The sequence below is a fragment of the Astatotilapia calliptera genome, chromosome 2 (genome assembly GCF_900246225.1).
Source record: "Astatotilapia calliptera chromosome 2, fAstCal1.2, whole genome shotgun sequence".
Taxonomy (NCBI): Eukaryota; Metazoa; Chordata; class Actinopteri; order Cichliformes; family Cichlidae; genus Astatotilapia; species Astatotilapia calliptera.
This window is the reverse complement of record NC_039303.1, coordinates 21,600,021-21,625,012: the sequence shown is the minus strand read 5'-3', so window position 1 is coordinate 21,625,012 and position 24,992 is coordinate 21,600,021.

The window sequence follows — 24,992 nt, the reverse complement described above, 5'->3', positions numbered from 1 at the left end:
AAAACCAGAAAACAGTTTCTGAGACAATAAAGGGAAAATCCAGCCATCTGATGATTTATGCAGCTCTGAAAATGGGAAAAAAAAAAAATAATACAACAAACAAGTTACTAATAAAACAATAAAACATGGCTGAGTCAGGTTCATACTTTCACATTCAATTCAAATGTCCTTGAGGTTTCTTTGATGGACACACAAATACCTTCAGTTCATTGTTCCATTGTGAATTTAAATTGTGTGAATATTGTCAGATGTAGAATACAGTACGATAAACTAAAACTATGTTTAGTACAACTTTTCATTGCCATTTTCTGATACTAGGTCATAGTTGTAATATTTGTAAATGAAACATACAAAACCAGATATTAAACACTTATTTATTTGAAAAATATTGATTAGAAAACAATTACCCAGTCCCCTGAAATGCAGAAAGTTTCAGCTTTTCCTCCAGAAATAACTTCGAAGTTATAATGTGTACCTCAATGTAAATGCTCTAAATGTAGACCTGCTATGCTGTACTGTAAGATGTATTCGATGTATTTTGTATAAGATGGTATTTTAGTAAGATGAGAAAGTCAGTAAGATATAACTTAGACATTAAAAATAAGATATAAAATACAACATACCTGCTGCATGAAGTGGCTCTCACTTGAAAAGAACCTACAGTCTGAGTTAGTAAATCATTACTGAGTTAGTGAAACTCAGTATTAGTGAAACCAGACATCCAGTGTGTGTGTGTGTGTGTGTGTGTGTGTGTGTGTGTGTGTGTGTGTGTGTGTGTGTGTGTGTGTGTGTGTGTGTGTGTGTGTAAAATCTTCCTCACGAACTTTGAGCCTGTTGCAAGGAAACTGGTCTCTGTTATAAACAGGGTTGGAAACAGATCTGCTATGATACTTGCGGGAGCATGAAACCACTTTTCTAATCAGGCAGGTGAATTAACCTGAGAGATTGAAGAGCAGCAGAAACTGTAAAATAAAAGAAAGAAAAAAGTTTGGCAACTTGAATAGATGCAAACTGTTTGTGTTGCTGCTACTGTCCCATTTATGTGTTTAGAATTTATCAGTACACAAGCACTGCTCAAGCAAAACCTAGTAAACAAATGAAGAGATGAAGTTCTATTAATTAATTTGTTTCATCCAATGTTGACATTAGAAAGAATTTAGAATATCTGTGTTTGTTGTATTGCAAACCAAAGACGAGCGAGAATTTTAGAAAACAGGAAGATGATCAAGAGTTTTCAGAACATGTGCATTTTTGCCTTTATTGGACATGACAGTGCTGACAATAGGCAGGAGGAGAGAGTGAGGGGGAATGACACACAGGAAATGGTCTGGACTCAAACCCAGGTACTCGCAGTGAGGACTCGAGCCTTCAGTACATGGGGCACCTGCTCAGCCAGATGAGCTGTAGCAGGACCGTCTAATCAGAGTCTGATGGTCAGTTAGAAGACAAGTGTGACTGATTATATGAGCTCCAATACAAGCCTGCCAGCAGCCAGCAAGAGGAGAAATATGAATTGGAAAAAAAATTAAAAATGAATGGCTTTCTTGACCAAGAAATGAGGCATCAAGTTTTATTTAGAACTTTTAATCCTAGCTGCAATCTAGAAATTCAACCATAATAGAAAATGTTCCCTGATCTAAGTTCTCTTCTAGGTCAAACAGCAACACAAATAAAAGCTGCAATGCGTATTGCCACAAATGGACATGGAGATATAGTATATATGCATTGAGTGCAATAAATACATGTCTCCATGTGTTGCATAAACTGGCACAAACAGTATTTTTATTCAGTTAATTGGATAGACTTTTGTGAATTTGGAACATTACAGTTCAAAGAAGTTAACATTAACACTCATTAGAAATTTCCCTTTATATTTGTTCCAAGATAAGAATTGGTGGTTCTACTATTAAGTTTATTCAAAAGACTGAATAAACTCTCACGGTTGGCAGCATTCACGAGACGTTGCCAGCCATTTGCTTCCAGTTTGTCACCTACCTCATGTTGGTAACAGGCCTCATGGGTTCATATTTTCTCATCAATGTTCTCAACTTACCTTGGCTTTTGTGTCTCTATAGTAATCTCATCAAGGGATCATCCACCTGCAACTTCTCCCTTTTACTCGCTTCATGAACTCAAATATCCTGCTACTCTCACATGCCTGTCCTGCCTTCTGCCTTCTCTAGATCACAGGAAAAAAAACAATGTTGGAACCTCTTTCATGCATACACCAATTGGATGCTCACCTGACTACCCCCGCCTGGACCTTGCGCAACCCAGCTGCAAAGTAAGCCACAAATTCAATACTCACTTTCTCACCAGTTACTGTTCTCCACACCCAGATCCTAACCTTAATTTCCCTCTGTTACAGTATCGCCACATTAAGACTCCCCACCAAGCACCCACGCCATATCATTGCTTATCTTTGTGTTTAGAAAAATTAAAGCTTCGGAGAAACCTTATCGCTGTGCCGTTTTAATTGGCATTTGGGTCCACTCTCACATACAGGCGTCTAGGTCCTTTTGAAGGTCCTGTTACCTTGAGATTTTGTTTTGTTTTGTTTTTTGTAAAATTAAATTAACTAAATTAACAAAGAACATGAACTTAAACATGTTAGCTGAGACTCAAAGCACCTTACATGAAATAACATTCAGTGAACTTGTATTATTTATCAAAACAAGTTAGCATACACATGCTAATATGTACTCACTGGCATTAAACATGTGATTCCCAGCCACAGAGCTATCAACTTACTATAATCACAAGATGCTTGGATGTCCTTCAAGAAACCTGGAGAGCTAACAGTGCTCATCACAGTGTCACAGTGTTGCCTCAATGATTACAACTGTTGTCTCACAGCAAGAAGGTCCCGAGTTTGATTCCACCGCTTGGTTCCTTTCTGTGTGAATTTTACATATTTCTCCATGTGTGGGTTAGCAAACTGCAGTTGATTAAGGCTGGCTCCAAAAGTAGGATAAACCTCATAGACTCCCAGAATTTCAAAAATCAATTAATTATCTGCAATAATGATATTTGGTTAAAAATGCAGCATAGTTAATTATATCAGCCCAATCAGAAAGTCTCTGCACCAGTATTATAGTTCAATTATTGCCCTATTATGGTTACAATTCACAAATTCCACTTTCCAAGCAAGCTTGTTAGCATTAGCTGGCATTAGAAAGTCAGAGAAGTCACCATTTTGAACTCTCCATTTACGCTTCATGTCCACAGCTCAAAACCTAAAAATGGGCTCTCAAAATTAAATAACTAATTGGTTGTGTCATAGTGGCTTAAATCAGTTTTCCCATGTATTCTTTAGAGTAAAACTGTAACTTCATCTTTAAAAAAATGTGAATCTTCACTTACAGCCTGTTCTTGAGACGAGTAAATACAGTAAGTAATGAAAGGGAAAGGGTGATATAAACTCCAGCTGTGGTTGTTTATAGACTGAGGTTACAGTGACTCTAACTCTGCACAGGAACAGGAAACTCTCAAATACTTCAGCTGTATTTCAGCCTAATGCTCAGTCAACTAGACAACATGGCAGTCACAAGTCTGTGCTTCAGGATAAGTAAGTACCTAGTCTCAGGTTTCTGTATGAATTTATATGTGTTTGCATGCACACGTACACGCACAAACACATCCAACCACACACACCCATATTTTGCTCCATTGCGGTTTCTTTCACACCTCAAACATTTAGTAAACAATTAACCAAATACTAGTAATCTGCAATAAATTACAGGTAGTAATAAAATAAACTACTAACTCTTTTACGCTATGTCCGCACCTACACGGGTATTTTTGAAAACGCTGCTGTTTCGTCCACACATAAACGGCGTTTCGAATCATCGAAAACTGAAATTTTTTAAAATCCTTTTTTCCGTTTACGTGTGGACGAGGAATACAGAGTTTGTCACGCAACGTCAAAGGTATGTGCCTTTTTTTACGTCACGCTGTGCGCCACGTTATTGTTTACATGAGATGAATTGCAGAATGGCAGATAGAGACAAAATACTGTTAATCTGACTATCTTCAGGTTTTACATGCTTACATATAAACACGCAGTTACTGTCCCTCCATTTAGAAAGGCAGAGGCGTCACGGTGTGATTATTTTACGTGTAGATTTTTTTTCCTGTGTAATTATATTCAACATTGCTATCAATACATTTTTCAAAAAATGCCTCTCTGCAAAATGGGTTTAAAAACATAAACAGCTGTGGGATACTGTTTGTCCGTGATTTAAACAGCCCAGCGCTGCTCCCGACACAGGGAAAACCAATTCTGCAGGGGAGACCTACCTCAGCACTTGTGCAGGTGAAACCAAAGGGAAGATATGCTTCACCATATTTTCTTTGGCTTAGAATGAAGTTGTTTTGGAAACATGCTTCATCTCCTGCTTTTTTTGCGTTTTTGTGGGTGCCCCGTGCTAGCAGTGGCCAAGCGATTTGTTTCCCCCCCCCACCCTTTTCATTCCGCGTCCCCCTTGCAATGGCTCTGCCCCCCCTCCCCCCCTAGGGGGCGGGCCCCACACTTTGGGAAGGTCTGGCCTAACAGATTGTGCTATAAAGTAAACTGAATGCTATCCCACATGTATACAATTAAGTGACACAAAAGTGATATTACTAAAACATCAACAGATAAAATAAAATACATTTCAATCACAAAGACAAAATTTAGATATAATTAATTTCAATTAAATTGTATTTATATAGCACCAAATCACAACAACAGTCACAAAGACAAAGTTCATTATGTTGTCAAGTAAAGATCGTACAATAATACAGAGAAAACCGCAACAATAAAAAAAAACCATGTGAGTCCAGTTCCTTGGTGACAGTGGGAAGGAAAAACTCCCATTTAAGAGGAAGAAACCTCCATCAGAACCAGGCTCAGGGAGGGGTGGACATCTGCTGTGACCAGTTGGGGGTATAACAACATTCAAGTTACACATTTTAAAATTGCTTTTTTCCGACTTACACACACACATGCACATATGGGTGCCTTGCAATTTGCTTTGTCACACCAGCTGTTGGTGTAAACATAAATGTAAAATAATTCTTTAAAAATAAAAATCAAATCAGAAAGCACAGCACTCATTTTTGGGCTGTTCCTTGACTTGTTTCTGTTCCGTGTCCTGTGTACTTACTGTTTGTTTGTATATTTGTCTTTTTGGCTGCTGTTACAACCAAATTCCCCCTTGTGGGACAATTAAAGGATTATTCTATTCTATTCTTCAATTCTATTTTCATTGATTACCACGTGATTACAGTTCCTTTTCTCAAACCTAATAAAATAATAAGTGTGTGTAAGCATTACGTGTGCGAACCTCACTGGTGAACAAATTAAAACCTTCTCCATTTTGATCTGCAAGGTCTGAATTTTTTTCTCAGTTTCCTCTTTGTTCTGTTTCTTCTCCTGGAGTTGAATAAAAAGTGAAAAGACTCATGAGAGCAGATTATACACTTGTTGTCATGGTCTTTGTCTTTTTGTTTGTTTATTATTGCTTTGATCTTAAATACTGTGTTATGTTTCCTCCCCAAAACCTATAAGGAAATCATATTTCAGTTCTGCTTATAAAATAAAAGATTTGATCAAAAGTTAGTCAGTTAACGCGTTATTAAGGTACAGGGAGGTTTTCATCTTTATTGGGGAAAGAATTCAAACATAAATTTAAAAAAAATCTAATCTTTATCAAACTGCATTTCAAAGGACAACAAATACATTAAACTAATCTTGTTTTATATATTGCCTAATTACACTGGATTTCATTGTCACTAGCAGAGATGGGTAGTAACTATGGGCAGAAATCTGTGCCATCAGAAACTGAATTTGAATAAGTTAAATTTGAATTTGAATTGCTCAGATTGAATTTGAATTGTAACTTGAATAAATGTTTTTGAAAACTGAATTTGAATTAGTCTAATTTGAAATTGAATTTATGGTTTGAAAATGATCATCACTAAATTGAAATTGAATTTTATATTTTGAAAATGAATTGATTTGCTTTGAAACTGGATTTTATCCTTTAAAATTTCAGCTCTCGAATAATTTCAGTTTCACTTCTCACCATTCAGTTTCAGTTCTACAATTCAATTTCAGTTCCAAAATTCAGTTTTTTGGAACTTACATCCGGTTCCGGTTCAAGCGCAGATTACTAGATCTACATTTTAGCAGCGGACCGAAAGTGTCACTGACGGGAATCTACAGCGTCTTGAGCTGAATTAAGACTTCAGAAGTCATTCGTCATGTCGAATGACCAGCGGATAAACTCTCAGGTTGGTTATAAATGTATTACATGTATAAGAACAAGCGTCATGTTAACAAATGATAGCCGTAAGGTAACTTTTATGCTTATTGTAGCTGCTAGCTAAAAATGCTAATTTAGCGTAGTTTAACCTGAATTCAGCTTTGACAAACAAATATGATCGACGTTCTAGTAGAATTCCAAAGTTGTCATCTTGTACCCTGTCAGAGTACCCCCTCTGTATGCTTGCAGAGACCCCTACAGTAGGGAAACATGCAAAACAGTGTCCAAACCTTTGTGTTTTAGCTTTATTTATGTCTTACACAGCATCCCAACTCTTTAGCTAACTTAATAACTTTAGCAAAAGTGAATTGTTAGTCTAATTCATTAGTGCAGCATTGCTGGATCACCTCTGTTTGAAGTGATATAATATGATATACAACTATCACTGAAATATGGTATCACTGTGGGGCTGTATACTGTTGATCTAAAGTGGAATTACCCTGTGGAAACAGGAATTTGCCATTTTAGAGCATTTTGAATCGTTAGAAGATTAAGTCAAATATCTGCAATTTCAAAGGGCCATTACTATGAAAGGCAAAATCAGACTGACTTGATATTGATATGGTATTACTGTGAAAAAGACTGTGGTTGGAAAGTGTTGGTTAAAGTTCAAATAGTATTTGGAAATACGACTTTTGCTTTTAAGAGCATTATTAAGTCATTGAAAGAGTAGTTCAAAAATGAAGATTCACAGGGCTTTTACTTTGAAATCCAAAATAAGATGGCCTTGATGACAGGGCACAATTAGGGTACAAGGCTGTGTCATATAGATCTAACATTAGAGTTTGTAAAAAAAAAAAAAAGCCTAAATTATATGTTATTATGTTCTTAACATATCTGTTAATTCACTCGAAGTTGGCTTTTATTTTGAAATCCGGTTTCCACATCCATTCCCGTAATACTTTGAATACACAGGGAACGTAAAATAAACTGGAGGCTGGCTTGACTGCAAGTCTCGAATTGGAGGCTGGCTTGACACCAGTGATCTACTTCACATATCTTCCTCCAAGCTCGGTCCTTTTTATTCCTGTCTCGGTACAGAAAGCAGCTGGTGTCGTACGGCTCCGGGTTGTTTGCTACGGCATTGATTGGCCTTCCCTCCATTGAAGTATGAGGGCTTTGGCTGGATATGCCCCTTTGACCTAGGTCACAGCCACGTCACCAGGCTCTTGATTGGTTGTCGCGGCGCGATTTGACGCTGGAGTTCAGATTTTTCCAACTCGAGCGGTAGACGCGAAACGCGCGTATGCACAAAATGCAACACAGAAACTCACGCGCGTGGTTTTATTCGCGAGTCAAATGCGCCAGACATGCTACACTGACGCGCATTTCATGCGTTTTGGCGTTTTCGCGACGCAAATCTGCTTCCGAATTTTCGCGGGACCCGCAATCGCGGGTCATCGCGCTTTTCCATTGACTTTTGTTTTTGCTCACAGGTGGTTTTGAGTGTTTTCCTTATAAAATGCTGCTTTTACCATTTCTTCCCGCAGTAATTATTCAGGAAGAAAACCAAACATTGCAGATATTTTTATCGTAACTCTGGTTTTATGTGGCCTATCAACACAATTTAAAAACTGGTATAAAGTCCACACTTTTTCCATCAGTTGTTCCGTCTGTCCTGCTCACATCTCTAATGGTTGTACACATTGTCATTAACATGGCTTCAGTCCAAATCAGCCACACCGCTTTGCTAGCTAAAACACCAGTGTCGGCACATAAGGAAGCTGTCATAGCCTGTCAATGACGTTGATTAACTGCATATATATGAATGTGAATCGCATTATTGGCTGGACTATGGGATAAGGTGGCATCGTTCTAATCCCATACTGGAGCAGCCAGTCACCAACTAACACTGCAAAACAGAATTGTTAAATTTTTAATTTTCAATTCAGGTTAATTTTTTTTTTGTGCGCAACACAGATTTTCTGTGCACAGAAACCGTGCCAGCAGTGTGCAATTGCGCACGCGCGCAGCTTAGAGTGAACATTGGTGATATATACAAAGGATGCAACCACCAAGTACCTGCAGAGGGTCAGGCAAGTCCTGAGGAGTCAGCTGAATGGTAAGAACAAGATCTGGGCCATCAACACGTACGTCCTGCCCGTGATCAGGTACCCTGCTGGGGTAATAGTCTGGCCAAAGGATATTGTAATCTGTAATATGCTTGTAATATGCTCAGATTTATGGAAAAATAGGCTGTTAAGATTCAAACTTCTTGTTAATCAAAGTATAATGCCGGAAAAATATTAATTTATCAGGTTAACACTCATTGTTGAATCTGGTTAGATCAGGTATACAGTGTGTCAAATGCTGAACTTTGAGCCTGTTATAAAATAATAGAGCTGAAACCATATCTGTCTTTATGGTGTTCAAAAAGGGGGAAACATTCACATGTGATGTGTTATCTCAGCTATCATACTGAAGGTGGCAGCACAGGACTGATTTGTTACACACTGATTCTCAGGATTGTTTTATATCATCTGTGTGAAATGCACTTCACACACGTACACACACACACACAGATTTCTTTATCGCCAGATGCCACGTTTATTTTTAGTTTTCATTTGTTGTGACAGTCTGACAGCTCCGGTCTCAGCTGATTCACAGCTTCCCCTCTGCTTAAATAATATTACGTACTGGCAATTATAACTAAAACAATTGTTTGTATATCAGATTTCAAACAAAGTATATGCAGCAGAAATATGTCTCTGTCCTGAGACTTAGTGGAGCTCAAAGACAGAGATCTAAAAATTATTTTTATTCATTTGTTGACATAAAACAACTCATCAACTTCTTCAGGTATCAGTGGTTCAGTGTACAGAGTATGCAGATGGGAGTTGAACAGCTGAGCCTGAAGAAGAGGTTTGATCTGTTTGACCTGGCAGTAGGTCGGCAGATCAGTGATTTCGTAGACTTGCAGTATACGTACAAAGGGTCTGCCTGCACCAATTACATGTTTGCTAAAAATAACACAAACACATTCTTTTCTGTTAGAAGTGAAGTGAACTATCTAATACTAGCAAAGTCAAGCAGTTTCTTTTATGTGGACCTAACTACGAGTTTCATTTCCACCCGTCTCCCTTTCTTTTTAAACTTAGGCTCCTATTATCACTATTAACAGAAGCACCCTACCATCTTACTGCTCAGCATCAGCTAGCAGCACCTGGACCAAACCAAATCATGAAATAAGGAGGGGGAGGCAGGGTCAGAGTGACTGGATTTATTGTTCGCTGCAAAAAAACAAAACAAAACTAATGCTAGGAAACAAAAATCTTTCTAAGTACCTCGTGAAGCAAAAATAAAAAAGACTAATTGAATGTTCACCTGTGTTCTAGATTCCAGTCAGTCACAGGCCCTTAGACTCATCATCACTCAGTGTTTGAATACAAACAAGGCTGAAAAACGGTTATGTTTGATTTGTCATATAGGAAACAGCTAATCACATGTAATAAAAACAATAGAGACTTCACATGTGAGACATTTATAAATAAAGTTTATACTTTGAATAAATATAGATGATGCATTCTCAGTCTTTCTTACTCTGACTGAGTGCTCATAGCTGTTTTTACTACAAGCCTCATTGATACAATCACACAGACGTTCATAGAGCATTTGGTGTTTAAGCAGTTTAACATTCACTCACACTCTGGTGGATGCATTTGGGCAACATGGCGTTTAATATCTTTCTTAAGGACACTTTGACGTGCAGACTGCAGTAGAGGTCGATATTAATCTTAAACTGCTGTTTGATCTGCAGATTGAATTTAAAGGAAGCGATAAATACTCAAAACCTAAAACAAAGACACAAATATATTGTAACTCATCTGTATGTAAAGAATAGTTTCAGCTGGACTTGTTTTTGCAGTTCATGGTCAGTATCAAACTTCTAACTGCTCTCTTTGTCCTCAGCCTGCTCTCTGGTAGAACCACAGTGAGTCAGGCTTCATGTTATTAAAGTCAAACTGCAGGAAGAAGAAGTTTTCATCTGCAGTACAGAGCAGCTGTATTTCAGGCTCAGACATTCATCTGCAGGACAACATGAAGATTACAGCTGTCGGCTTCACAATGTGTGAGTTCTCTGGTTTTACATATTTCTGTGTACTTGAATAAAACTTCCACAAATTGTTTTAACAGCATTAACATTGGAAACTTATTTAATTACAGTGCTTCTGTCAATCTGGTCGTTGTCATGTTTGTCAGTATGTTCACAGTTTGCATTAAATAAAACTCACTGAAGGTCTGACAGATTAAAATGTCATCATTTATAAATATTCAGCAGGAGGTCGTGTGCAGAAGTTCATTTGTAACCGAGTTTATATTTGCAGTAACAAACTCTTTGGCTGATAATTTATTTAATTTTTCAGTGTTACTTGTATTTATTCTGCTGGCCGCACATGTTGAAAACAGGGGTAAGCAGCTGAGCAAGTTTCTCTCTTAAATCACACAATTTTGTCAACAAACCTTTGTTTACTACAAAATTGATTGATTGTTCCTTTACTCTATACAGTAACTTCATTTGATGTCTTTCTGGTTAAGATGCTGCGTTTCGCATCGTCCCAAAAAGACTGCAGTTCTTTGAACTGGAGTCTGTCTTCTTTCACTGTGAGGGTCTTGATGGAGCTTCTCAGTTAACCCTTTAAGACCTACCATAGAACCAAGTCCGCCAGAGCTTATATTATATTTTTACATGCTGTGGAGCCATTTTTGGGAGCATTTCAAGTTGCTATACATCAATACAACCATTATAGCCCAAACTTTAATAATATGTCTGCATTAGGTGCATAGTAATTACATAAATTGCAAAAAAGTGCAATAAACTACAAAAAAATTGAAAATCGTTTTTGTTTTTTTAATATATATTTCTAGTTAGAGAAATTTAAAAGGCTTATCCCTCAAAACTGTAAATACAAAAAAGTTACACAAACTAGTTTCCCACCACAGGAAATTTATTTTGAGTGTCTTCATAGTTTTATTTTTGAAATACACCAATTTTTATATACTGCAGGAAAAACGAAAATAAATATTATAGTGCAAATTTGCAAAATAACAGCATATGCATCAAAATAAACTATTTCCAGCAGTGCAATATGAGTCCTAAGCATCCCAGAAACGACACATAAAGTCATAAAGTCAAACATAACTTTTTAAAACACATAACAAGTAAAACACAAGCTCATAAAGCCCCGATCGTAAAAAAACTACATTTCCGCAAAATGACGTCACTTCCGGTTTCGGGCAGGTCATGCGGTCATGTGATAGTTCACGCTGATGGACGTAGGAAGTGTTACAAACAGCTGATGGATCGGCGAAGCGTGTTTCTGGAATATCATGTTTTTGTTGCTGCAAGTGATTTTTATGCAGTTTTTGCAAAGCTATATGTGGAAGGAAACCATGACCTAGGACAAGCTGATGGCATAAGATGTAAGTACAACTCCTCCAGTTTCATATGCAAAAAAATTATTGCGCTAGCTTACGTGGTTGCAGAGCTACCGGGATTTAAAAATAGTTACGCAAAACGGAGCGTGCCCGCTCCGATCGGCTGTAAAGGGTTAAAAGGGATCAGAAATACTGAGGCCTTCATTTCAGTGTGTGATGAGAGCTCACCAACACTACTGTGTGCGATTCATCGAGCCTATGCAACAGACAGCGGTGAATACTGGTGTGAGACTGGAGCAGGAGAGAAAAGCATCAGTGTCAACATCACAATAACTCGTATGTTTAACACTCAAGTGACCGAAATATTTTATTATGACGTCATTTATAACCTGATGGATTTATGTCATTCAGAAACATTTTATAACATAAAAATGTTCTATTGTTATCTATAACTATAGTATTTGGAACTATTATTATTATTATTCATTGCAAACAGCATTTAACTTAATTATTTTAATGAATCATAATGATTCCATTCAAATGTTGCCGCAATATTGATGAGTCAAGCCACAGTATTTGTTCAGTCTTATGTACTATTAATACAAATTAACATTAAAATGAGTGACTATCAATGAGTCCAAAACGTCGTTACCATGGCAGCTGTTAACTAAAAAATTGTTCCACTTATTATTTCAGTGTTTTGCTTGCTTGGTTTGAAATGTTACAGATTTCTGTATCAGATAAAAAGTCTTGTTTTTCAGCTGGTTCTGTTGTCCTAGAGAGTCCTGTTGTCCCTGTCAAGGAGGGAAACAATGTGACTCTGCGCTGCAGGAACAAGACAAAGACTTCAAACCTCACAGCTGATTTCTATAAAGATGGCTTCCTCATCGGGAACAGCTACACAGGAGAGATGACCATCCACAAAGTTTCCAGGTCTGATGAAGGACTCTACAAGTGTAAGATGTTTGATGCTGGAGAATCACCAGAGAGCTTGTTGACTGTCACAGGTACAAATCAGACATTTTAAATCAGAAATTAAGAGCTAGAATAAATGATAATTTTAGAGTGTAGCTAAATATAATTAAGTGGAGACAATCAGTTTTCCCATTCTGTCATTTAAAGGTGAACCTTATTTGTTTTACAGCAGATGTATTTTTATCATTGCAGCACTTCACAGAGAGACCTGCTCATCTTCTTGTTCTGCCGTCCAGGTGTTCCTAATGTTGAGGACTATTTTCACCATTGTGATGGTGGTTCTGCTGCTTTTGTTAGTGGGATTACTTCACTTTGGAAAACTCAGTGTTACACAGACATAAATGGTATTTGTATATAAAGATGACTGATGGAGAATGTTCTGGAAGTTTTAACATTTAGATAATAAAACAGTGCAGTAAACTGGACAATTATAAGAGTTACACTATGACGGGTGATTGCAAATATTGTAAAAAATACTTCGACTTCAGTTTTTTTTTACTATATACTTTTTTCCTTTTTTATTGCTTTGACTTTGTTGGTTGCTGTTAAACTTGTCATGCACAGAAGAGTTTAAAACCACAGGCCTGCTGAGCATGTTTAAAGACCTCTCAGTATCTCAGTTTACTCGACATATAGTTATTTTAGATGCTGCAGACGCTCCAGTAATTTTAGCTTCTTAGATACAAACCGCATGAGAAAATGTTGGTTCACAGTAGAGTTAAAATACGTCAGCGTGATCATTTCAGTGCCAGCTTGTGGCTTAAAAATTCTACATAAGCCTTGTAGCTGCAAACATGTCAGTGTATCTTCTGCAGCTAAATAGTAAGCATGGCAAGAACAATAACTTATATATATATTAACATATTTTAAAATAAAATGACCCAACAGAGGGGTGTGGATGTCAGTTACTACTTTCATTTCATTCATTCAACTTTAAATTTGTTAACTGTTTTAAAATAATTGACAAAAATATATATAAAGACAATCCCAGTGTCATCCGGATCAGCGGATCCAAGCCTCACCTGGTTTTCTCCCACGCTGTCGCCCACCTGTAAGGACATCTGCGGCTCTTCACCTGCTGGAAACTGCCCTTAACTACCTGCCCTCGATCCACAGCTCTCCTGCCCCCCCCCCCCCCCCCCCCCCCCCCCGTGCTACAAGTAAGGCAAACCCCATTCTCACTGTTTAATCTCTCGTCGTCACAAACCTCGCCATTCACTAATTCCACTCTCTCTCCCATTTCAGGCACTTTGCCCCGTGAAACTCCCGCCGTGAACTTTCACTACTTTGTCGCAAATAAACTCACTGCAAACTTGTGGCTGTTGAGCATAGTGTCTGCTTTTGGGTCCATTTATGTGACACCCAGTGAAAATATCATCTATGAGAAAAGAAAGAAACAAAATATATGTTTACATACAGAAAAAGAAAAATGTGAAACATGTTTTGGAACTTAAAAAATTTAATATTAAAAGATCAAGATTGTTTTTTCCATTTCTTACTTCACTTAACTTCATTTTTTTATTATATATAAATGTTTCTGAAACACCATAACACAGATACAGCAACATTACAGTTCTATTTGTCTGACACAGAAAAATGAACACAATATTAAACACACAGACACACAAACGTTCCCAGAATAGTGCTTTAGCTCATGAGTTGTTACCTGATCAAATAATTGATTGGTTGCTTAACTAGCTTAAAATAAGTTTGAGAAAATATTTCAAAAAAGAAAATTAACTTAATAAATCAGACACAGCAGTGAATCATCAACATATTCTTAGTTGATAAGATTTTTTGCATTTTCTACTTAATTAAACAAAGACTAAACCAATTTTAGTATTTGGGAAATTTAGATGGATGAGAAGAGCTTTTGCTTCACTTAACTGAGTCTTGATTGAATAAAGTGTTACAAGTTGAACAACTGATTATTTAAACATGTTACATGTTGAGCAACTTCTGGGTTGGTTTTGGTCAGATCATCTCATAAGAAATGACAGAAATCCACGGCTGCTGTGGGAAACCTGTTGGCAGAGATCAGTTGTTCTTCTTTTGTGCTAATAGAATTCATCAGAGCTATAAAATCTACAGTCAAAAAACCTGGTTTAAACCAGATTTCAAGTTTTGGTCTCAACACCCTCAACAGCCATGTTATATTCGTTTGGTTTCTATAGAGCAAAATATATAGTTCAGTGATTATAAGATTAAATGTTTATCACAACTTCATCAGAATATGTTCAAGTGCATAGTGTGGAGGATGTCATAAGGCCTTGAGGCAATCAGATGTAAAACACAATATTTATAAGTGTTCATCCATCCATTCCGCTTATCCTTTTCAGGGTCGCTTATCCTTTTAATGTTCTCTGAGTTGCCGTGACAACTAAAGACAGACGAGAGGAGTTGAATAAGCTCAGGCATACAGTCTGTTTTCCAAGAGGCGTTGAAGGACAGCTCGGACATGCGAACGATGCTCAGCCAGAGTCTTAGAAAAAATAAGAATGTCATCTAAATAGACGAACACAAACCGGTCGAGGAAATCCCGTAGGACATCGTTAATAAGGGCCTGAAACACCGCTGGAGCATTCGTTAAACCGAAAGGCATGACGAGATACTCAAAATGGCCTAGGGGGTGTTAAACGCGGTCTTCCACTCGTCTCCCTGACGGTTTCGCACCAAATGTTAAGCATTGCGAAGATCTAACTTAGTGAACACCGTGGCACCCTGCAGGGATTCAACAGCGGAGCTAATGAGTGGCAAGGGATACTTCTTTTTAATAGTGACGTCATTCAAGCCCCTGAAATCAATACACTGTTGAAGAGACCCATCCTTTTTGTCCACAAAAAAAAAAAAAAAAAACAAAAAAAAAAAAAACAGCTGCCACGGGGGATGAAGACGGACGGATTATCCCAGCCGCTAGTGAATCCCTAAATATACTCCTCCATCGCAGCGCGTTCTGGCATAGAGATACTATACAATCGGCTCACGGGCAAGGGCGCCCCGGGGAGCAAATCAATCGCACAGTCATAAGGACGATGGGGCGGTAGGGATTGCGCTTTGATCTTACTGAATACTTCCCGCAAATCATGATACTCCGGCGGCACCCCGGAGAGATCGGGGACATATGCATCAGTCCCCGAAGCCTCCCCCGGGCCGGGAAAACGGGCGGAAGTCAGACAATTGGAGTGGCAAAAAGGGCTCCAGCTGATAACCCTTTGCCCCTCCCAATCCAAGTGCGGATTGTGCAAACACAGCCAAAGTGAGAGGAGTATCAGGTGAATCGAGGACAAAAAAGGTGAGTCTCTCCCTATGATTTCCCGAAGTGCACAGTGACACTGGACCAGTGTGAAAAGAAATCTTAGTGAAAACCTGGTTATTAATCGCTCTAACTGGAATGGGCGGCTCAAGGTGCACAAGCGGAACGCCTAATCGTTCAGCGAGAGCGAGACTGATTAAATTCTGTTCTGAACCGGAATCTAACAAGGCTGTGCATGAATGAGTGATCTGTAGCATCTCCAAGGTGACAGGGAGTTGAAAACGGGGTTTCTGACCAGAGTTCGAACCGTCCACCCGTATCCCCGACTCTACCGGCGGGCGACGCCTTTTCCCTCCTTCGGGCATGCAGCAATCAAGTGATCCAACGAGCCACAGTAAAAACAGGCATGTGCCCGACGCCGCCGCTCCCTCTCCTCCGGTGTCAACCGTGACCGGCCAATCTGCATCGGCTCCGGATCAGTGACGTAAGCCGAGGCGACAAACTCATGCGAGTCTGCAGTCAGAGGCGGCGACGATGACGTACCCGGAAACGAGCGCGGTAAACGGCGCTGGGATTTGTAGTTCCTGTCCCTCTCCCTGTCACGCAACCTGTTGTCAATGCGAAGGGAGAGGGACGCCAGCTCCTCAAAAGATTTAGGCTCATCACGGGAGGCAAGCTGGTCTTTCATACCCTCATTCAATGCCCGAAAAAAATACCCCACGCAGAGCGTCGTCAGGCCAACCGGTTTCGGCGGCGGCAGTACGAAAATCAATCAAAAAAAATCGGCAACCCTCTGACGGCCCTGACGAAGATCCAGCAGCCTCTGCGCAGAACTACCCTCAGAAATGGGATGCGCAAACGTTTTCTGGAATTCCCCCAAAAACACCTCATAAGAACAGGTTAACAAAGGATTCTTCGATAGATACGCCTCCGCCCACTTAAGCGCACGGTTACGCAGTTTACCCACCAAATAAGATATCTTATCAGAATCCGCAACAAATGAGCGCGGAGAACGACCGAAAACAAGGTCGACCTGAAGCAGAAAACCGCCACAACTCCCTGGATCCCCTGAAAAGGGTTCGGGCTCCGGGGACGTGGCATCACGAAAAACCGATGTAGGTGGAGATGCAAAGGCAACAGACTGTGGCAGAGGAGCTGGTGTACCGAAGTCTTGGCCCGCGGAGCCCGAGGCGGAACCAGCAGCAGTAGAAATACCCGCTTGTAGAGCCTGGAGAGACTCCAGTATTTTACTTTGACCATCCCTAAGAGTCTGCTGCTGGGCTAACAGGAACTGTATAGATTGTTCATGACTTCCTAATATCGCCTCCTGCCTCTGAATGGCTGCGTCCGCTGAGTCCATAACTGCTGGCCAGATTCTACTGTTACGGCCGAGACCGTTTTAGACGAGTGACAGGACTCAAATGCAGGACGCCGAAGTAGATTTTGAGTAAGTAGATTTTAAGTAAGTAGATTTTGAGAAATGATATTTAATGACTCCACAAATATTCATGAACAAAGGTGAGTTTAGACAAGTACGACATTCCACCACTGAATCTAAGTCACAATCTGGTCCGGGTCAGAGAGGACAGCTATTCCGGAGATTGGACTGGAAAGCGAGTCTCATTAGATCCAGGAAAAGGTCGGGGTCACTGTAACAGAGTGCAGATGTTCAGATAAGGATAAGGAGACATATGAATATGTTGTTGGTTCAGAATCCTCCTTCGTACTGCGTACTTGCCACAGGTGGTCGGAGATGACGTAGAGGGGTGAGTAGTCCGGGTGTGTAATCCAAAAAAAACTCCTGGCAGGGAGGCAGGTAGGTGTAGCTAAGAGAGAGGCGCACAAAAAACAAACATACAGTGAGGCAAGGTGATTCACAAAAATACATAGGGAATCATGGTGGTGGCCTGCACTGACTGATGTTAGCAGAGAATGTGGCGAAGAGAGATTGAGTACGCTGGCCTTATAAGTCCCCGGCTAAATTACCCACAGGTGTGAGCGATCAGCAAAAACACTGAGGCCCCTCCCAGGGGTGGAGACGCCGGCTCGGAGGGAGACACACTGGCACACACCCGGACCATGACAAATATAAAAATGAGTCTTGGATAAACGTGTAACAATATAGGAAAATAAATGTTATCAGGATTATGAAATATTTTTATTGGCAAAGAAAAGCTGTGCAGGACCTTTAATATATTGAACAGCGGAAAAGTGTACAATCATCATTTCAGCCATGAAATGACACTGCTGTAAATATAGAGTCTTGGGGGACAGAGGGGAGGGGGGAGGCAGTCAGGGTGGGTGGTTGGTGTGCTGATGGCTGGAGAATGAAACTATTGTAACATCTGGCTGTCCTGGTCCTGATGCTGCTAAACCTCTTTCCAGAGGGCAGCAGGTAGAACAGTGCATGGTGGGGGTGGGCGGAGTCTCTGATGATGTTATGGACTCTGCTGAGACAGCATCTGTGCTCGACTTCCTGGATGGATGGAAGAGAAGTCCTGGAAGGAAGCAGGAAGCTCAGACACTGCTGAGACTGTTTAACCAGTGCTGATGTGTTTGGTGACCAGTCTCACTTCTTAGTTATCTGTACCCCCAGAAAGTTGACCCTGCTGACTACCTCCACAGCTCTGTTGTCAGTGATTAGTGGTGAATGACTGGACTGTTTTGTCCTGAAGTTGATGATCAACTTCTTGGTCTTCTTGACATTCAGGATTGTTGCACCGGTCCTCTATAGGACAGATCTATGTTGTCCATAATGAGACCCACCACTGTTGTGTCATTTGCGTTCCTAATCATGTGATTAGAGGAAGATGCAGCGCTGCAGTCATGTGTCATCAGCGTGAAAAGCATTGGGCTCAGTAAACAATGGAGAGACAGGTGGAGCTGAAGATGCTGTTTCCCACTCTCACAGGGTGAGTTCTGTCATTGAGGAAGACCAGCAGCCAGATACAAATGGGGGTGCTGATACCTGTGGGAGGGGTCAGTTTTTTCACCACCTCCTGGGGGATGATCAACCAACAAACAGCATTCATACGTGACTGTTCTCGTAAAGCTCAGGTAACGAGCAGAGGACATCGCTCTGTGGAGCAGTTTGGCCAAAGACTGATGTGGAAGGGACTCTACAAGGACTTCATTATTAAGGGAGGTGTTAAAGATGTCTGTAAGGACGTGTGCTAGCTGCTCAGCACACTCTCTGAGTACTCGTCCATGAATGTTGTCCGGCTCAAAGTTTTACAGACATCAGTCACTCTGAGATTCAGTGTTTTCTCATCAGGGTGAAGACTGTCTTTTATTTCAGGGTGTTGTTGTTGGTTGAAAATGTACAGAGAAATTTGTTGACCTCATTGAGACAGTGTGTGTTGTTGTCACACATACTCTCTTCTTATATGAAAACTCTTAATTTAAGACAAAGCTTAATTAATTTACTTATAATGAAATTCAAATACAGTTTTTTTCTTTAGCTTCTCCATTCTGATTCCATATAGAAATTAATTTGTTGCCTCTGTGTAATCACCCACATGCTATAACAAAAAACATAAAAATGTACTTTTGTCTTCTCTGTTTTTGTTTCTTTTTAGTTGCAGCTTTCTGGAAACATCAGTCAAGCCCAGAAAGAGAAACAGGAGATGGAGAGAGAAATGGAGAGACTGAGAAATGAGCTCGATTCCACAAAACAACAGGTTCATTTTTTATACACTAACTTCCTGCATTTACATGACTGCCATGTTTAATCAGATCTCTTTCTCTGGTGATTGAAACACTCTGAAGAAAAATTCAGAAATTCTGATTTTATATAATTCATTGAAAATAAGCAGAGCTGTACTGATTATATTTTTTTAGGCTGATTTATCTGCTGTTTGCAGTGATGCTGTGATTAACTGTCATTTATTGACAGCAATCTTTATTCTGTTGTATTCTCATACAATCTAGTAAGAGTGGTTAGTTGCCTGGATCCAGCCACTCTTACTAGATTGTATGATGTCATCTCAACAAGAAAAAATTAAGTTGCTGAATTTCATGCAGATGCTACATGATTTAATTACGTTCACCATAGAAACATGGAATTATTTAGTTCAAATTGCAAGTTTGGCTCTTATGCATGTAACAACCACCCAATTTCATTTTTTTGAGTGTGAGCAGACGTGTTCCTTAAACATGATGATGTTGATCAAGGATCTGACCTCACAGCCCATTGTTCCTTCAGTGGTGCTCATATTAGTCATTATGCAAATGTACTGTTTATAAGATTTGGGGAAACCTGCAGTCAGCTGAGACTGAAGAGTCACTTGGATGAGTGACCAAAGGTTTCTCCCACTGAAAACTTACCTGGATGATTGAGCATGCGTAGGGACGATGAAACAAAGGCAAAAGACAAAAAATGCTTTTATGTTTTTACATTTAATTCTGACACTGATGCTTTATCGACCAACACAAGACACTAAACACCCTTTAGTGACACTGACATCCAGCTGCACTCAAGTAAAAGCTTAAAAATCTCAATATTTTAATCTTTTCTTTATTTTATAAATCAGACTTGATAAATGTTATATTTTGTGCATTTATTTATTTAACCAATAATCCCTTTTATTTTGGGAGACACGACATTAAAACTCAAATATTTCCTTAGAGTCTTCATTTATTTGCTTTTTTGTATCAGCCAACTTATATTTACATAATACAGCTTTAATTCAGAGCTTTAATGTGACTCTGGTTGTGTTTCCATTATTGTGTCTGAAACATGAACATTTCTTCCTTCTGCTCTTTCTTCCTGTAACATTTCACATGAATACTGAAATCATCAATCAGCTCCAGCAGGAGAAAACAGCAGCAGAGGACCTGAAGAAGAAAAATCGTGAGGTTTGTGTTTCCATTATAAACATTCAGAATTTACTGACTCAACTCTCTTTATCTCTGTATTGTAAAGATTTATGAAGAAAACTTTAAATATTAGTTTGTTTATTTGACACCAACAGTCTATAAAAGTAACTGTTTCTATATATTGAACAAGAATATAATTCATTTTTACATCCAAAGAAAGTGCTGACATGCAGAAACTCATCATCTTCCTTTTTTCATTTATATCAACACTGTTAATTTAAAATACTCAATTAATTATGAACTAATAACGAAATGCAAATGAATGTGTTTCTTTGGGATCATCCTTTTGTAATTTATATCATAGCAGGCTCTTAACCCTCTGGGGTCCAGGGTATAATTGGCCGTTTTTGACTACTTTTGATTTGACCTCTATATTTCACCTTTAAAATATGTTTTTCTTGCCTTATTTGGTATCATTATTTTCAGCACAACCTCAAATATCTGAAATTTGAGTTATTTTTTTCATTTTGGTATACTATATTAGCACAGCTGATCTAAATTCAGACAAAAAATTCAAAATCCGAGTAGAAAAAAGTTCTATTTTTTACTGTAAAACCCACAAACATGTTTAACGAATCATTTTCATAACTTGAAATGCAAATAGAAATTGTACATTTCTAAAAATTACGCACAAGTTTTGCAAACAACAAAGTTATATGATACTATTTACCTAAAAATGCAGCCAAGGCCTCAGGGGTTTTTTATATAACCATTTAAGTCTATTTACAGAACAATCAGGTGTTCTGCATCAAATAAGAAGCCACACAAATTATTTGTGCCAGTCCAAAAATGTAGTTTGTGTTCAGTATAAGACAGAGGAGAACAGCACAGGCCTAAACCCTGCAGGTCTGACAGCAGGAGGTGCATCAGTCCAGTTTTCCATGTGGGAACAGCGTTTACACTGGAATCTGCCTTTGATGGCTTTTTTAGAGCAAATGTGAAATTCAGCAGTATAACTGACACACAATACAAGACAATAACTACACAACAAACTTATTATAGCGTCCAAACACGCTAAACGTCACTAATGTCTCACATATGAAAACTCTCTCTCTCTGTGTCTTTCACTCGCCTGCTTTCCGTCGCGGGTGTCACTCCTAAAAACTTCCCCTTCTCCCTAAACAACTAAATATCACATGTTGCCATATCATTTTTTTGATTGGCTGACATGGTAAACTCTAACACCAATAGGGAAGGGGTGTTTTTCTTTTTCTTTTTTCACTCGCAAGCGGAAAGTGTTTGCTAGCGCTGTCTGTAGAAAATGCCGTTTTTACCGTTCTTCCCGCTGTAAACACCAGTTTTGTTCAGAAAAAAACATCGTGTGTATTTTTTATCATAACTCTGGTTTTACGTGGCCCATCGACACAATTCAAAAACTGGTATATAGTTTGAAGTCCGCACTTTCGACCCAAGGTGAAATGGAGACTCTGACTTACTGCATCTTGTAGCTGTGTCGTCTTAAATTGGTCATGTGATTTTTTATTTTATTTTTTTTTATTTTTGTCCCGTTTGGATCTATAGCCATCAGAATTGTTGTCTTAAGGCCAAGAACGATGCCAAGCGGATTTATTTTATTAAGTGGATCATCATGGCCTTGCCATATTGGTCCATTTGATTGACCTTTATTATAATTATGAGTTTATTTTATTTTCAGTTGTTACAAACGGGACAGACATGACTGGGGGATAGGACAGGGAGAAAGAATGAAAGAGAGGGAGAGAAAGAAAACCAAAGGGGAGAAGAGACAGTGAGAAGGGGGGGAAGAGAGAAAAACAAACAGACAAACAAACAAAAAAAATAAAACACCTGGATCACCTGTATGGAGAGAAAAAAAAACAGAAGAGAAAGCAAACAACAAAGAGCAACATAATAAGAAAAAAAAAAGCACCATCACAATAAACTAGCTAGCAATAGATATCAATAATTACTAAATAATAAACGATATTGTGCAACACGCAAGATAGACAGCGCACAATGTGCTTTGAGGCAGCAGCCAAGAAAGCTGTAGTCCACGTCTGTGAATACCCGTGTGTACACCTGTGTGGATCAGCATGCTTGCATTCCAAAGGTTTCTCCATGTAATGATCTACTAGAGAGTGTGGCGAGCCACAGCCCTGTCCTCTATGGTATGAAGCAGGTATGGAGGAGATCAAAACTCCAGACATCCAGAGGCCCCCAGAGCACAAGAGACCAAGGAAGACTAACAGAGGGGCAGCCGCGCCACTGTTCTAGTAAGAGCTGAGGAGAGTCCCAGATGAGGGCTCATTCAGCAGCCGCGGAGCAGAAGCCAGGGGGAGTTGCAGTGACGCGCCCGTGAGCTCCGCCGGCAGCCAGCTGTGCCTGAGTGACCGAGCCCCAGGCCGAGAGGCCGGGGGCACCCCACCTCCGAAATGGCCCGAGCGAGCCCCAATGGTCATGTGATTTTGACACGCCGGCGCGTCCGGCGACCCCAGAGGGTTAATTCTATATAGAAATTAATATTTTTTATGTATGAATGTGTGATTGTATTGTGCAGTCACACACATGTGTGTTTCCTTCCATTGTTGCAGTTTCTGTATCATTGACCACAAAAGCACTTATAAATCCACCTTATACACATTTTTAGATCGTCCCACAACACTTCATGTTGTTAACATCAGGCTACATCAGCTCACTTATATTTACGTAAAATAGCTTTGATTTAAGCTATCAGAATAGAACAGAATCACCACTTTATTGTCATTCAGAACAGTTAGTGCACATCAGGATGAAATTGTGGTGCATTTACTCGTCATCAGACTGTAGAATATAAATAAATCAATAAAAATAAGTCTAAAGGTTTCAAATATAAAAACGAGTCTTGGATAAACGTGTAACAATATAGGAAAAGAAATGTTATTAGGGTTATGAAATATTTTTATTGGCAAAGAAAAGCTGTGCAGGACCTTTAATATCTTGAACAGCAGAAAAGTTTACAATCATCATTTCAGCCATGAAATGACACTGCTGTAAATATAGAGTCATGGGGGACAGAGGGGAGGGGGGAGGCAGTCAGGGTGGGTGGTTGGTGTGCTGATGGCTGGAGAATGAAACTATTGTAACATCTGGCTGTCCTGGTCCTGATGCTGCTAAACCTCTTTCCAGAGGGCAGCAGGTAGAACAGTGCATGGTGGGGGTGGGCGGAGTCTCTGATGATGTTATGGACTCTGCTGAGACAGCATCTGTGCTCGACTTCCTGGATGGATGGAAGAGAAGTCCTGGAAGGAAGCAGGAAGCTCAGACACTGCTGAGACTGTTTAACCAGTGCTGATGTGTTTGGTGACCAGTCTCACTTCTTTGTTATCTGTACCCCCAGAAAGTTGACCCTGCTGACTACCTCCACAGCTCTGTTGTCAGTGATTAGTGGTGAATGACTGGACTGTTTTGTCCTGAAGTTGATGATCAACTTCTTGGTCTTCTTGACATTCAGGATTGTTGCACCGGTCCTCTATAGGACAGATCTATGTTGTCCATAATGAGACCCACCACTGTTGTGTCATTTGTGTTCCTAATCATGTGATTAGAGGAAGATGCAGCGCTGCAGTCATGTGTCATCAGCGTGAAAAGCATTGGGCTCAGTAAACAATGGAGAGACAGGTGGAGTTGAAGATGCTGTTTCCCACTCTCACAGAGTGAGTTCTGTCATTGAGGAAGACCACCAGATCTGGTTGACATTCCTGCTGTCAGCATGCCAATTGCACGCTCCCTCATTGCTTGTGGCATCTGTGGCATTTTGCTGTGAGACAAAACTGCACATTCCAGGGTGGCCTTTTGTTGTGGGCAGTCTGAGGTACACCTGTGCACTACTCATGATGTCAGATCAGCATCCTGATGTGGCACACCTGTGAGGTGGGATGGATTATCTCAATATAGCAGATGTGCCCACTACCACACATTTGGACTGATTTGTGACCACTGTTTGGGAGGGATGGTTATATTGTGTATCTGGAATGAATTTTAGGTCTCTACGTCCATCCCATGGGGAATGGGAGCAGTAACAAAGGTGTTGCGTTTATATTTTTGTTGAGTGTAACTTTGGTTTTACTCAGAATTCTCTTGTTAATGTGTTGCTTCCATAACTTTGCCAGTCTTCTAGCTTGCTTACTTGCCACAAGTGCACTGTGCCACCTACCAATAGAAAGGAAAAGATAATGTGCATATTTCCATGAGAGAAATCCCACGCC